The sequence below is a fragment of the Bos indicus x Bos taurus genome, chromosome 19 (assembly GCF_003369695.1).
Source record: "Bos indicus x Bos taurus breed Angus x Brahman F1 hybrid chromosome 19, Bos_hybrid_MaternalHap_v2.0, whole genome shotgun sequence".
Lineage (NCBI taxonomy): Eukaryota > Metazoa > Chordata > Mammalia > Artiodactyla > Bovidae > Bos > Bos indicus x Bos taurus.
Window position 1 is genome coordinate 7,568,755 of NC_040094.1, and position 14,501 is coordinate 7,583,255.

At 43.2% G+C, this 14,501-nt stretch overlaps 1 long non-coding RNA gene across 1 annotated transcript; it reads left to right on the top strand.

Annotated features, from left to right (window-relative positions):
• Positions 1-316: 316 nt before the first annotated feature.
• Positions 317-13,292, top strand: LOC113878264. The gene is made up of 3 exons (XR_003506959.1): positions 317-1,130; positions 2,993-3,100; positions 12,902-13,292. It is a non-coding gene; the product is annotated as an uncharacterized LOC113878264 (long non-coding RNA).
• The last annotated feature ends 1,209 nt before the right edge of the window (positions 13,293-14,501 follow it).

Here is a 14,501-nt window from a genome sequence, read left to right on the forward strand (position 1 = left end):
TCATACCATCTGAGTCTGTAACTTGTCACAGAGGGCTGACAGTGGACAGCTCCCACAGTGGTAGATTGGAGAGGCTTCCTGGCCTCTGCAGAAATGGAAATGAACTCTTCTATGAGAGGCAAATAGAATTCAGTGCACACTCGAGTTGCATTACAGGATTAGAGAGACGTGAGTCATCAAGTGCCTTGATGAATCACAAGTAGTAAGTGATGTAAAGTATCGTGTAAAGTACACAATAATTGAAAAGAATGAATAGTGCCTTTCTCCAGATCAGGCTGTGGGTGGGCTGGGGGTGGGAGAATTGGGATTACTCCATTGTATGAATTTATCCTGTGGAGTAATTGCAAATATCAAATGCCAACATTATGAGATTTTAACATTTATCATAAGTAAATGCATTAGCTTTTACAGAATTTATTCTGCTTAGGACAAATAAGTGTCTTAGAGGCAGTTTTGTTTCTCTAAATATATGTTAACCCTATGAATGCAGTTGAAAAAAATGCAGTTTTTTAATGCACTTGAACCACTACTGGTAATAAATATTCAGAATAATTTTTAGACAAATTAGATAAAACAGCAGAGCATCTCAAAAATTAATGACGACAATAGCAAATTGCTTAAACATGCCTCCCTATCCCCTCTGTTTCTTCCCTGAAACAGTGGAGGTAATGAGATGCTTATTTCATCATTGTGAGTATTTACCTCCCAGCACAGTTATGAGCTTAGAGCAGGTGCTCCAAAGATGTTAGTTCTCCCCACATGTGCATTATGTTACAGTTCTGATCTCCAGTTCTTTAATCTGACAAAAGAAGATCATTTTTATACCTACACTGTTAGTGAAAATGATATATAATACATACTAGTTACTTGTAATGTACTAGCCACCAAAGTAAGAGCTTTAGATGGACTACCTAACTTAACCTTCACAATCATTCCTCTACATAGAAGCTCTTTTCAGACCCACTTTGCAGCTGAGGAAAGCAAGGCAAGCAGGTGGAAGAGTTTAGAACATATCTGGGCTGTGACTCTAAGCTCCTTCTATAACTGCCATGCTGTATTCTTGGCTACGGGAATTTTGAAATGACTCTGGAATAATATGAGAAAAGAAAACACAGCCTAATTCACTTAAGGTAATAATATTCTTACTTCATCCTTATTCCATTCCTGCCTTTTCTTTGGTCCTTGTCTCAAGACCCCAGAAGCAACAGCTAAAAAACACTTCTTCTAGCTGTTGGAGGCCTATTGGACAAACACACTAGGGGATCATCTCAGGCCATCCTGATGGTTTAAGGCAGGAACCCTGGCTTGGAAACTGGAAGGAACAGTTTCCCATCAGGCTTTGCCACCAAGAATGTCATTGCCTTACTCTTGGCTAGGCAATGACATATTTTACATAAGCGTCTAAGATCCTTTACAACTCTAATATTCTGTGCTGTCTTTATTGTAATCATTAACTTATGATTTGGAACAATGGCTTGGAGGAAATGTGTGAAGAGACTAGACCTAAATTAACAGACATTTGGGAAGAAGGGGCTGATGTCACTCTCTTTCTGGCTATCCCAAGCCCTGGTCAATATCACAGATCTTTGTTCAGATTACAGGAGATAATGAATCTAAAACTGGAAACTACACTGTCTTTAGAGAAATAAAAATTAGTATTATTGAAAGAATTTATAGCAGTTCAAATTAAAAGACATTTGCTCCTTGGAAGAAAAGCTATGAGCAACCTAGACAGCATATTAAAAAGCAGAAACATTACTTTGCCAACAAAAGTCCGCATAGTCAAAGCTATGGTTTTTCCAATAGTCATGTATGGATGTGAGAGTTGGACTGAAAAGAAAGCTGAGCACCAAATAATTGTTGCTTTTGAACTGTGGTGTTGGAGAAGACTCTTGAGAGTCCCTTGGACTGCAAGGTGATCCAACCAGTCCATCCTAAAGGAAATCAGTCCTGAATATTGGAAGGACTGATGCTGAAGCTGAAACTCCAATACTTTGGTCACCTGATATGAATAATGGACTCATTTGAAAAGACACTGATGCTGGGAAAGATTGAAGGCGGGAGGAGAAGGGGATGACAGAGGATGAGATGGTTGGATGGCATCACTGACTCAATGGACATGAGTTTGAGTAAACTCCAGGAGCTGGTGATGGACAGGGAGGTCTGGTGTGCTGCAGTCCATGGGGTTGCAAAAAGTCAGAAATGACTGAACGACTGACTGAACTGAACTGAAAGTGATTGGAAAACTTCAAATGCAGAATACATGGTTATCACAGTGACATTGACAGATCACCAAGAGAAACATATTCTGAAATGAAAAGCCAAGTATTGTTTGACCAAAGAGTTTGTTTGAATTTTTCCTTACCATTCCATGGGAAAACTTGAACAAAATTTTTGGCCAAGACATTATAAGCCTATTCCTAATTGTTTGATCAGGGCCAAGAATGTAGAAAGTCCCAAAAAGTTTATAATTTTTTTTCTAAATTTCTTAGTGGGAAGAAGGAGGTGGAACTTTCTGTAACAGAGGGTGTGGAGTTTCAGATGTGCTGTGCTGTGCTTAGTTGCTCCATCATGTCTTACTCCTTGCAACCCCGTGGACTATAGCCCGCCAGGCTCCTCTGTCCAGGGGATTGATTCTCCAGGCAAGAATGCTGGAGTGGGTTTCCATTTCCTTTTCCAGGGGATTTTCCTAACCCAGGGACTGAACTCCTGCATTGTCAGGTGGATTCTTTACCACTGAGCCACCTAGGAACCCTCTTTTGTCCTACTTAAGTTACCTGGATGGTGATTTTAGCTCTCACCACCACCAATGCCTAAAGCAAAACATAAGACCTATGAAAACAGGATTCTCATCTGTTTTTTTCACCACTGTGTCATCAAAGCCATAGGGGAGGTGTGCCATAGTGGTGCTGCATGACCAGCTGTTTTTTGTATGCTGTGTAATCTCAGCTTGGAAATAAATAGTCTGCATCTGCCTGTTCTGTTTATACAGACATTATGAGAATAAGGCCTTTGGTGTTCTGGAGGATTTCCCACCAGATCTACCTGCAGATGTGTATACAAACTTGAACTATAGGAGAATGGGATGGATTTGTTAAAGGTGAGTAACATTTGCAATTTTTAAAAATCAGTTATTGAGTAGGATCTATTGTCATTGACTGTAGCCAGTAGAAAACAACAGGTTTGATTTCTATAGTGTTATATTTCATTTTAAATTTTGGCTTATATGTCTGGAGTGCTGGGCTGAACTATGCCTTCACAACTTCTAGGGCTTGCTCTTTGTATACTCATATTTACTCTCTGATTTGCTCTGAAGGCTACTTTGCCCTTGCTGCTGCTGCTGCTGCTAAGTCGCTTCAGTCATGTCCAACTCTGTGTGACACCAGAGATGGCAGCCCACCAGGCTCCCCCATCCCTGGGATTCTCCAGGCAAAAACACTGGAGTGGGTTGCCATTTCCTTCTCCAATGCATGAAAGTGAAAAGTGAAAGTGAAGTCGCTCAGTCATGTCTGACTTCTAGCGACCCCATGGACTGCAACCCACCAGGCTCCTCCGTCCATGGGATTTTCCAGGCAAGAGTACTGGAGTGGGGTGCCATTGCCTTCTCCGACTTTGCCCTTACTATAAGTTCATTCTTATCCCATGTACCTGGGTGGGCATGGAAGTCTTCTTGAAGAAGATAGTCCCTAAGCTTCGTTTTTGAAATCGAATCAAAGTTTTAGAGACAACAATGATACATATATGTGGAGAGGTAAGAGGGTGAGGGGCTAGTGGTATAAGGACATTCTAGACCCAGGGAACAGATGACTAAAGTGAGGAAGACATTAAACAACATGAAATTTTTTTTTTTTTTTAAATTGTGCGTAGTTGAAGGCTGTTGTGTTGTTGGGTACCAGAATCTGGAACTAGGCTGGGAGGAGTGTCCAGAGCTTCTAGAAAATCTAGAGTTCTTAGAAAATCTAGAAAAATGGCCTTAGAAAATCTAGAGTTCTAAGATTTCCCCAGCTGAGCTATTTCAAATCCTGAAAGATGATACTGTGAAAGTGCTGCACACAATATGCTAGCAAATTTGGAAAACTCAGCAGTGGCTATAGGACTGGAAAAGTTCAGTTTTCATTCCAATCCCAAAGAAAGGCAATGCCAAAGAATGCTCAAACTACCGCACAATTGCACACATCTCAGACCCTAGTAAAGCAATGCTCAAAATTCTTCAAGCCAGGCTTCAGCAATACGTGAACCGTGAACTTCCTGATGTTCAAGCTGGTTTTAGAAAAGGCAGAGGAACCAGAGATCAAATTGCCAACATCCGCTGGATCACGGAAAAAGCAAGAGAGTTCCAGAAAAACATCTATTTCTGCTTTATAAAGCCTTTGACTGTGTGGATCACAATAAACTGTGGGAAATTCTGAAATAGATGGGAATACCAGACCACCTGACCTGCCTCTTGAGAAACCTATATGCAGGTCAGGAAGAAACAGTTAGAACTGGACATGGAACAACAGACTGGTTCCAAATAGGAAAAGGAGTTCGTCAAGGCTGTATATTGTCACCCTGCTTATTTAACTTCTATGCAGAGTACATCATGAGAAATGCTGGACTGGAGGAAATACAAGCTGGAATCAAGATAGCTGGGAGAAAGATCAATAACCTCAGATATGCAGATGATACCACCCTTATGGTAGAAAGTGAAGAGGAACTAAAAAGCCTCTTAATGAAAGTGAAAGGGGAGAGTGAAAACGTTGGCTTAAAGCTCAACATTCAGAAAACGAAGATCATGGCATCTGGTCCCATCACTTCATGGGAAATAGATGGGGAAACAGTGGAAACAGTGTCAGACTTTATTTTTGGGGGCTCCAAAATCACTGCAGATGGTGATTGCAGCCATGAAATTAAAAGACACTTAATCCTTGGAAGGAAAGTTATGACCAACCTAGATAGCATATTGAAAAGCAGAGACATTACTTTGCCAACAAAATTCTGTCTTGTCAAGGCTATGGTTTTCCCAGTGGTCGTGTATGAATGTGAGAGTTAGACTGTGAAGAAAGCTGAGCACCAAAGAACTGATGCTTTTGAACTGTGGTGTTGGAGAAGACTCTTGCGAGTCCCTTGGACTGCAAGGAGATCCAACCAGTCCATTCTAAAGATCAGTCCTGGGTGTTCATTGGAAGGACTGATGCTAAAGCTGAAACTCCAGTACTTTGGCCACCTCATGCAAAGAGTTGACTCATTGGAAAAGACTCTGATGCTGGGAGGGATTGGGGGCAGGAGGAGAAGGGGATGACAGAGGATGAGATGGCTGGATGGCATCACCAACTCAATGGACGTGAGTTTGAGTGAACTCAGGGAGTTGATGATGGACAGGGAGGCCTGGTGTGCTGCAATTCATGGGGTCGCAAAGAGTTGGACACAACTGAGTGACTGAACTGAACTGAAGATTTCGCCTAGAAATTATGGAGAGTTATAAGAGGCATTAAATTGGAGATCTTCCTGCTACTTATAGCAGGGAGTGGTCTCTTCCATCCCAGTCGCAGTGTAATAGATACACAGCTAGCCCAGAGGCACAGAAATTCTGACAGACCCTTGCTGTGGTCAGGAATCTTGGTTGCAAGAAATAAAAGCTTACAAACTTCAAAAAAAGAGTTTATTGGCTCATAGCATTGAAAATCCATGGGTGTCTGTCTTCCAGGTCAGCTACATCCAATACTCCATTCCTCCAACTGAACTCTGTTTTCTTCTGTGTTAACCAGATTTTCAGGCAGAATCTTGTGCCATTGCAGAGATGCCACCAGAAGATGCCGGCTTACATTCTAACAGTATATGTTACCCCAGAGGAATAGAACATTTCTACTGATGGCAGCGAGTCCCAGGATTGGCTTTCAAAACCTCAGTATGGATTATGTATTTACTACTTACTGGGGACACTTGTCATAGTTTTGGGTTTCTTAGTATTTTCAAATAGTCTTACTGCTGCTGCTGCTGCTGCTAAGTCGCTGCAGTCATATCCGACTCTTAGTGACCCCATGGACTGCAGCCCCCAGGCTCCTCCATCCATGGGATTTTCCAGGCATGAGTACTGGAGTGGGGTGCCATTGCCTTCTCCAGATAGTCTTACTAGTTAGGGTTAATTGTGATGCTCACTTATTGAAGGGAAAGCCAGACATTCCCTGTCCATCTCCCTACCGGCTGTGGTTCAGTCATGTGCTGTAGCCTTTTGCAGAGCCTCTGATGTGTGATACCTGGCATCAGAAGTCCACAATACAGAGTACGGTCCAAAGGCAGCAGCAGGTTGGCTTCTCTGGAATAATCCTGAAATTCTGAACCTAACTTTGGTCCTCCTAGATCTTCTGTGAGCTACCTGAAAGCCTTTAATAAGCCAATTTTTCTGCTAAACTCGCTCGAGTGGTGGTAAGCCAAGCCTTTTTTCACAGGTGCCTTCCCTGAACTGATCACTGTGACCATGTCTGGCTCATTTTCCCAGCCCTGAGATTAATGCCAAGTCAGTCCTGCTTAAACCCACATAGTGGAGAAGGAGGAGAAGGGTGATGCCCTGAAGGAGAATGAGAAGGTAGCCTAAGAAGGGGAGAGTCATAGCAAAGCAGGTGAAAGCAACGGATGTTGACAACTACCCTTCCTTTCAAGGGCATCTTCAGCCTCTTATACCAATGGGCTGGCAGTCTTCACCCCATGATCTGCTTCTAATAGCTTTCTTTTTTCAAAAGCTAAATTAACACATTTCTACAGTCAGTATCATCTCAAGGGACTCTCTTGGTTCCTACAGCAGCCTTGGCTTGGATCCTTCTCAATGGTTGGCTAGAAGCTTCCCACACAGCTTGAAGGCAAAGGTTGCGCACTTCGTAGCATTTCTTTGCTGCTGCTGCTGCTGCTGCTGCTGCTAAGTTGCTTCAGTTGTGTCTGACTCTGTGCGACCCCATAGACAGCAGCCCACCAGGCTCCCCTGTCCCCGGGATCCTCCAGGCAAGGACACTGGAGTAGGTTGCCATTTCCTTCTCCAACGCTTGAAAGTGAAAAGGGAAAGTGAATTCGCTCAGTCGTGTCCAACTCTTAGCGACCCCATGGACTGCAGCCTACCAGGCTCCTCCGTCCATGGGATTTTCCAGGCAAGAGTACTGGAGTGGGATGCCATTGCCTTCTCTGATTTCTTTGCTATCTCCCTCCAAAAACTGATGCTATTTGCATGCAATAGCACAGTAGATATTAAAGAGATTTGGCCCCTATAGCTGTGACAGAAAGTAACATGGGAAAGAGGCAAGAAATTTAAGGTTAGCACAGTGAAATTTCTAGCTGTTCAGGAAGGACACTAACCTCTATGGAAATTTCATTTCCCCACTAAACACACCAGACTGGGTGGCTTAGTCCCAGAATGCCTGTAATATGCCAAGTCTTAAGAGAGGAGAAAGGGCACAACAGAGTAGCTGTTGGTACTCTAGTGACATCTGGTGGTTACCCTGATTTTTAAACCAAAAAAATTATTTTTGAATGCCTAATTTTGCTTTACTCATCATAAGAAAATTGTTTTGGTATATAATGAAAGTTTTGTTAGACTGTTTTTTTAAGTCATTATTGAATGTGCTATAATATTATTCCTGTTTTATGTTTTGGTTTTTTGGCCATGAGGCATGTGGGGTCCTAGCTCCTTGACCAGGCATCAAACCTGCACTCCCCACACTGGAAGGCATCGTCTAAAGCACTGGACAACCAGAGGTCCCTGGATTGTTTTACTTTTAATGTGTTTTTATATCTATTAGACATTGTCCCTGGGCAACAAGCCTTCAGTGGTAACAAATGTCTGACTTTTTCTATTATTTTGTGCCTAAGTTAGTGGTTTATCATTCCCTATAAAGTCATCGTATCAAAGCTTCTTGTGTAATTGGAATCACAGAAGCTTTCAGACGCAGTAACTTCTTTTTTTCTCCTTAGAACTTTATGAAAGAGAGGTAGGGGACTGCTGAGAAGTGGAGAGCCCTTCTCACAAGTTCAGCAGAGATACATTCTTTCCAAAGGTGCCCCTTTACTCATCCTTCTAAGTATTTCTTTGCCCCATGGCTGTCACCCAGTGGTGGTGTGTCCGGCAGGTGTGGACAACATTGTCTGATTCTTTCAGAAGCATCTGCTAAAGCTGTAACTTCTTGTGTGACTTTCAGAAAACTCAGAGTGTGATTTCTGGGCCTGACTACGTGCAGTATCTGTAATTGTGGGAAGGCAGCTCATATTTTTGAGAACTTTTCTAGGAAATCTTTGTGCCACAGTACTGGGGACTTGAAAACAACTTTTCATAAAGAGTATTCAATATATTCCCTCCATGTATAGAGGACAAAGGAGGAATCCAGAGGGGTTAGGTAACAGGTGCACAGACAGGTGGTTAGTAGCCAGCTGGGGGCTGGAACTCAGGCCCACATTCCCAGCTCTCTCCTCCTACCCTCCCCCACAAATACTGGCTCTAGACACTGTGTGCGTGTTTTTCTGCTCACTTTCATTGATTATGATATGAAGCAGTTGAATGGATGTGGGAAGTTTTAGCTGATACTCCAGGGTTCTGTGAAGCTTCCTTAGGGTCAGGCTAGGAAGGTGTGATGGACATTTACTGGGTGGGCAGATGGGATGGAATATAGTCAGGGACAGGGGAGATTCAACTCCACTGTCCTCTTCAATCATACCAGCTGAGTGTTTTACACACTGAATTTCCATAAAAGTTCCTTTAAACAGAGTCTCTGTGATTTAAACAAAACTTTGGAACCACTGTACTGGATTATTGCTGGATTATTTTCTAACTCTACCATTCTGTAAGTCTGTTTGTATTATCCATTAAATATTGGCCATTAAAAAGAGATGGAGTGTGGGGGTGTGTTTGTGGGAATTGTTTGCATGTATTTTGTGTGTATACGCATTTGAATTCAGAGTTCCAAAGAACAGCAAGAAGAGATAAGAAAGCCTTGCTCAGTAATCAATGCAAAGAAACAGAGGAAAACAATAGAAAGGGAAGGACTACAGATCTCTTCAAGAAAATTAGAGATAGCAAAGGAACATTTCATGCAAATGCAGGTACAATAAAGGCAGAAATGGTATGTACCTAACAGAAGCAGAAGATACTAGGAAGAGGTGCCAAGAATACACAGAAGAACTATACAAAAAGATCTTAATGACCCAGATAACCACGATGATGTGATCAATCTCCTAAACCCAGACATCCTGGAATGTGAAGTCAAGTGGACCTTAGGAAGCATCACTATGAGCAAAGCTAGTGGACGTGATGGAATTCCCGTTGAGCTATTTCAAATCCTAAAAGATGATGCTGTGAAAGTGCTAAACTCAATATGCCAGAAAATTTGGAAAACTCAGCAGTGGCCACAGGACCAGAAAATTTCAGTTTTCATTCCAATCCCAAAGAAAGGCAATGCCAAAGAATGTTCAAACCACACAACTGCACTCATCTCACACACTAGCAAAGTAATGTTCAAAATTCTACAAGCTAGGCTTCAACTGTACATGAACAAAGAACACACTGATGTTCAAGCAAAATTTAGAAAAGTCAGAGGAATCAGAGATCAGATAGGCAACATCTGCTGGATCATCGAAAAAGCAGGAGAGTTCCAGAAAAATGTCAACTTCTGCTTTATTGACTATGCCAGTGGCTTTGACTGTGTGGATCACAACAAACTGTGGAAAATCCTGAAAGAGATGGGAATACCAGACCACCTGACCTGCCTCCTGAGAAATCTGTATGCAGGTCAAGAAGCAACAGTTAGAACCGGATGTGGAACAAGAGACTGGTTCCAAATTGGGAAAGAAGGATGTCAGGGCTGCATATTGTCACCCTGCTTATTTAATTCATGTGCAGATTACATCATGCAAAATGCCAAGCTGAATGAAGCACAAGCTGGAATCAAGATTGCTGGAGAAATATCAATAACCTCAGATAGGCAGATGATGTCACTCTTAACGGCAGAAAGTGAAGAGGAGCTAAACAGCCTCTTGATGAAAGTGAAAGAGAAGAGTGAAAAAGCTAGCCTAAAACTCAACATTCAAAAAGCTAAGATCATGGCATCTGGTCCCATCACTTCATGACAAATAGATGGGGAAACAGTAGAAATAGTGACAGACTTTTTCTTAGCCTCCAAAATCACTGCAGATGGTGACTGCAGCCATGAAATTAAAAGATGCTTGCTCTTTGGAAAAAAAGCTATGACCAATCAGCATATTAAAAAGCAGAGACATTACTTTGCCAACAAAGGTCTGTATAGACAAAGCTATGGTTTTTCCAGTAGTCATGTATGGATGTGAGAGTTGAACCATAAAGAAAGCTGAGCACTGAAGAATTGATGCTTTTTAACTGTGGTGTTGGAGAAGACACTAGCGAGTCCCTTGGACTACAAGGAGATCAAACCAGTCAATCCTAAAGGAAATAAGTCCTGAATATTCATTGGAAGGACGATGCTGAAGCTGAAATTCCAATAGTTTGGCCACCTGATGCAAAGACCTGACTCATTGGAAAAGACCATGATGCTTGGAAAGATTGAAGGCGGGAGGAGAAGGGGACGGCAGAGGATGAGATGGTTGGATGGCATCACTGACTCAATAGACCTGAGTCTGAGCAGGCCCCAGTAGTTGGTGATGGACAGGGAAGCCTGGCATGCTGCAGTCCATGGAGTCACAGAGTCAGACAGACTGAGTGACTGAACTGATTTTGTGTGTATGTATCAATCCTAGTCCAGCTTGATTAGAGACCCCATAAGGGACTATTTCTGGCACAATTTGCACAGATTGCTAATTAGTTTGTATATAGATGGTTGGTAATTCAAGAAATCATCATTACTTAATCTCTTAGATTTTATGTGGCTTTCTGTCATCCTGCCAACACCTGTGCAGGATAGGAGCCATCATCCCCATCAGACAGGGAAGGAATCTGAGGCAGAGGGATGTTCAGAACTCTGCTCAGGTTCTCGTCAAGGTCTCACTGCTAGTTGGTGGCAGAGGCAGTTGTGGATCCAGGTACATCTGTGTCCGGAGAAGGTGATCTGGACCAGAGCAAACCCACCTCTCTGACCTCACAGGAACACTGCAGTGGGGGTGCTCTCAGGAGTGGACACTTGGGACTCCTTGAAGGTTTGTTCCATTGGCTTCCCAATGCCACACAATCCCATAATGAGTTTCTCAGTCTTTGTATATACGTATAGGTCACATACATATACACAATGGACTATCTGCAGAGTGTCTAGGGGCGGAGAAGACCAGTGTGGGTGCTGTAGAGATTTGAGCTGGCCCTGGCTGTGGTTTTGGCTGTTGTAATTGTGTTACACTTAAAGTGAAGTTTTTGGATTATTTTAGGCATTGATTCTTTCTCCTATGAAACCTAAAATTCTGTGGTGAGGCAGTCTAATGAACACATTAAAGAGCTGAGCCCTCTGCAGCTATGAAAGGAAGTCTCACCAGATTGTAGAGCCTCATCTGGTTCACGTTCCGTCACTTCAGTTGGGCAGTGGGATCTTCTGCAACTTTCTTTACTTTTCTGAGCCTCAGTTTTGTCATCTATAAAATGAGAATACTTATGGCAAATTCACAGGGAAAGTTTCAGCATCAAATTTGATGCTGCATGATATGTGTACATAGTAAGGGCTCAGTAAGATGTGATTCCTGCTGTTTCTTAAAGTCAAATTGTCTTCTCAATATTAGTACTAGAGACATAGTTGTTGTTCTGTGAGTGTTTATGGAGATGAACATGAAAGTGTTAGTTACTCACTCATGTCCAACTCTTTGCAACCCCATGGACTGTAGCCTGCCAGGCTCCTTTGTCCAGGAAATTCTCCAGGCAAGCATACTGGAGTGTGTGGCCATTTCCTTCTCCAGGGATCTTCCTGGCCAGGGATTGAACCTGGGTCTTCTGCATTGCATGCAGATTCTGTACCGTCGAAGCCGCCAGTGGAGACCTTATGAGATGAAATGGCTTCATTATTCTTGGTGAATCAGAACCAGTGAAGATATCAGTCCACTAAATATTTGGGTATCCGTGCGTCTTCCTGTGACCACCAGGTGTAAGCAACCGTGTCTGACCATCCTCTGTGCATAGATGTCAGTGATTTAGGGGAGAACAGAGAGTAACGGCCTCATTTTTATTGAGTGTGATTCTGCTCCAGTCTCTCTCCAGAGCCTCCACCAAGTTGATTAACTTACCTAGGATCACACAGCTAATAAGTGAACAATCCTCATTGACTTCATTGCCTTCTTGGAGAAAGGAGTAGTTTTCCTACATAATTAGGTCAACAAGGAACCATTCACAGGTGGGTAATGCATGTTCTCAAATGAGAACACCAGGTGGGAGCAGCCATGGTTTTGCAGGGGGCAGGTAGGTAGACAGGGTACAAAGTGAAGTAACAATTTAAGGGAGCAAATACCAAGTGGAGGAACAGAATCATGTCCCTTTGCTTCTGGCTTGTGGGCTTTCCTTCTGCTCATCTGACATGCTGGCCTTGATATTGTGCTTTGCTGGTGGTGTAGTGTGTCTATGTGTGGCAGTGGTGATAGCTGGACATTGAAGGGCAGAAAATCCATGTGTTCCTGGCCCAGAGTACCTCTGAGCCACAGTTTCCAGAGAAGTCAGGTGTGATCTGGCTGAGGCAGTTCTAACAGAGGCTGGAGATCCAGAGCGATGGCAAGAGGGGGAGCAAACGTAAAAAGAGGGCACATGTTGGGGCGCCTGCCAAGGCCACCCGTGTGAAGGCCACATTGACTGCTGGCATGTAGAGTGCAAGACGCTTATTCCCTGAGGTCAGAGACTGGACATGGTGTAAAGAAACAAGGGAGACTCAATTTATCCCCGGAAGCTTGGGTAAAATGTAAGTGGATGTTTAAACCTGATCAGTTCATTCTTTACCCTTGCATTGTCCAGGTGAAATCAGAACATCCAAGTGAATCAGAAGGCTTAGAAACTCACTTCAGGCTCATCTTATACTGCACACACCAGCCTCCTGCACATGGGCAGGAGAGCTAGTGGGACCATCTCTGAGGAGACACCTCTTCTCAGCAAAAACTCAGGGACTGAGGACCTGCTTTCCTTGACTTCCAGCCTCAGGAGAGAATCTGAGAGGGTTCCATGTGCCACTTGCTAGACTGAATGGATGTGGCTATGGGGCTATAGCAAAATCTGAACAACAGTTCTGACATGTAAATCTGCCACCTTGGACATGTCACCTCACTCTTCTGAGTCTCCAACTTATCGTATATCAACTGGAGTCTATTTTATCAACTTCTTAGAACTGAGATAATTAATGAGCTGCTGCTGCTGCTGCTGCTGCTGCTGCTGCTACTAAGTCACTTCAGTCGTGTCTGACTCTGTGCAACCCCATAGACGGTAGCCCACCAGGCTTCCCCGTCCCTGGGATTCTCCAGGCAAGAACGCTGGAGTGGGTTCCCATTTCCTTCTCCAATGCATGAAAGTGAAAAGTGAAAGTGAAGTCATTCAGTCATGTCTGACTCATTGCAACCCCATGTACTGCAGCCCAGCAGGCTCCTCTGTCCATGGGATTTTCCAGGCAAGAGTACTGGAGTGAGGTGCTACTGCCTTCTCTGTAATTAATGAGAGAAATAATTAAATGAGTGATATATTGAAGTGTCCAGTACTTGCCAGTCAGTCAGTTCGGTTCCTCAGTCATGTCTGACTCTTTGCGACCCCATGGACTGAACCATACCAGGCCTCCCTGTCCATCACCAACTCCTGGAGTTTACTCAAACTCATGCCCATTGAGTCGGTGATGCCATCCAACCATCTCATCCTCTGTCATCCCCTTCTCCCCCTGCCTTCAATTTTCCCCATCATCAGGGTCTTTACAAATGAGTCAGCTCTTCACATTAGGTGGCCAAAGTATCGGAATTTCAGCTTCAACTTCAGTCCTTCCAATGAATATTCAGGACTGATTTCCTTTAGGATTGACTGGTTGGATCTCCTTGCAGTCCAAGAGACTCTCAAGAGTCTTCTCTGACACCACAGTTCAAAAGCACCAATTCTTCTGCACTCGGCTTTCTTTATAGTCCAACTCTCACATCCATACATGACCACTGGAAAAACTATAGCCTTGACCAGATGGACCTTTGTTGGCAAAGTAATGTCTCTGCTTTTGAATATGCTGTCTAGGTTGGTCATAACTTTCCTTCCAAGGAGTAAGCGTCTTTTCATTTCATGGCTGCAGTCACCATCTGCAGTGATTTTGGAGCCCAGAAAAATAAAGTCAGCCACTGTTTCCCCATCTACTTGCCATGAAGTGAGGGGTAAATAGAACATTTGCGGGAAGTCTTGAACCATGTTCAACACTAAGTAAAGGATGACATATCCTGTCTTTTGCTCCTGATTCTTGCCATTTTCTAACTCGGGAAAGCAAGTTCTTTTTCTCATTTCTTTGGAAGCATCCCTTAGTCCAAGCCAATCTCGTTACATGCTTTCATTTTCCTTTTAAAAAAATGATGTCTTAGAAATACATGTTTCAATATACCTT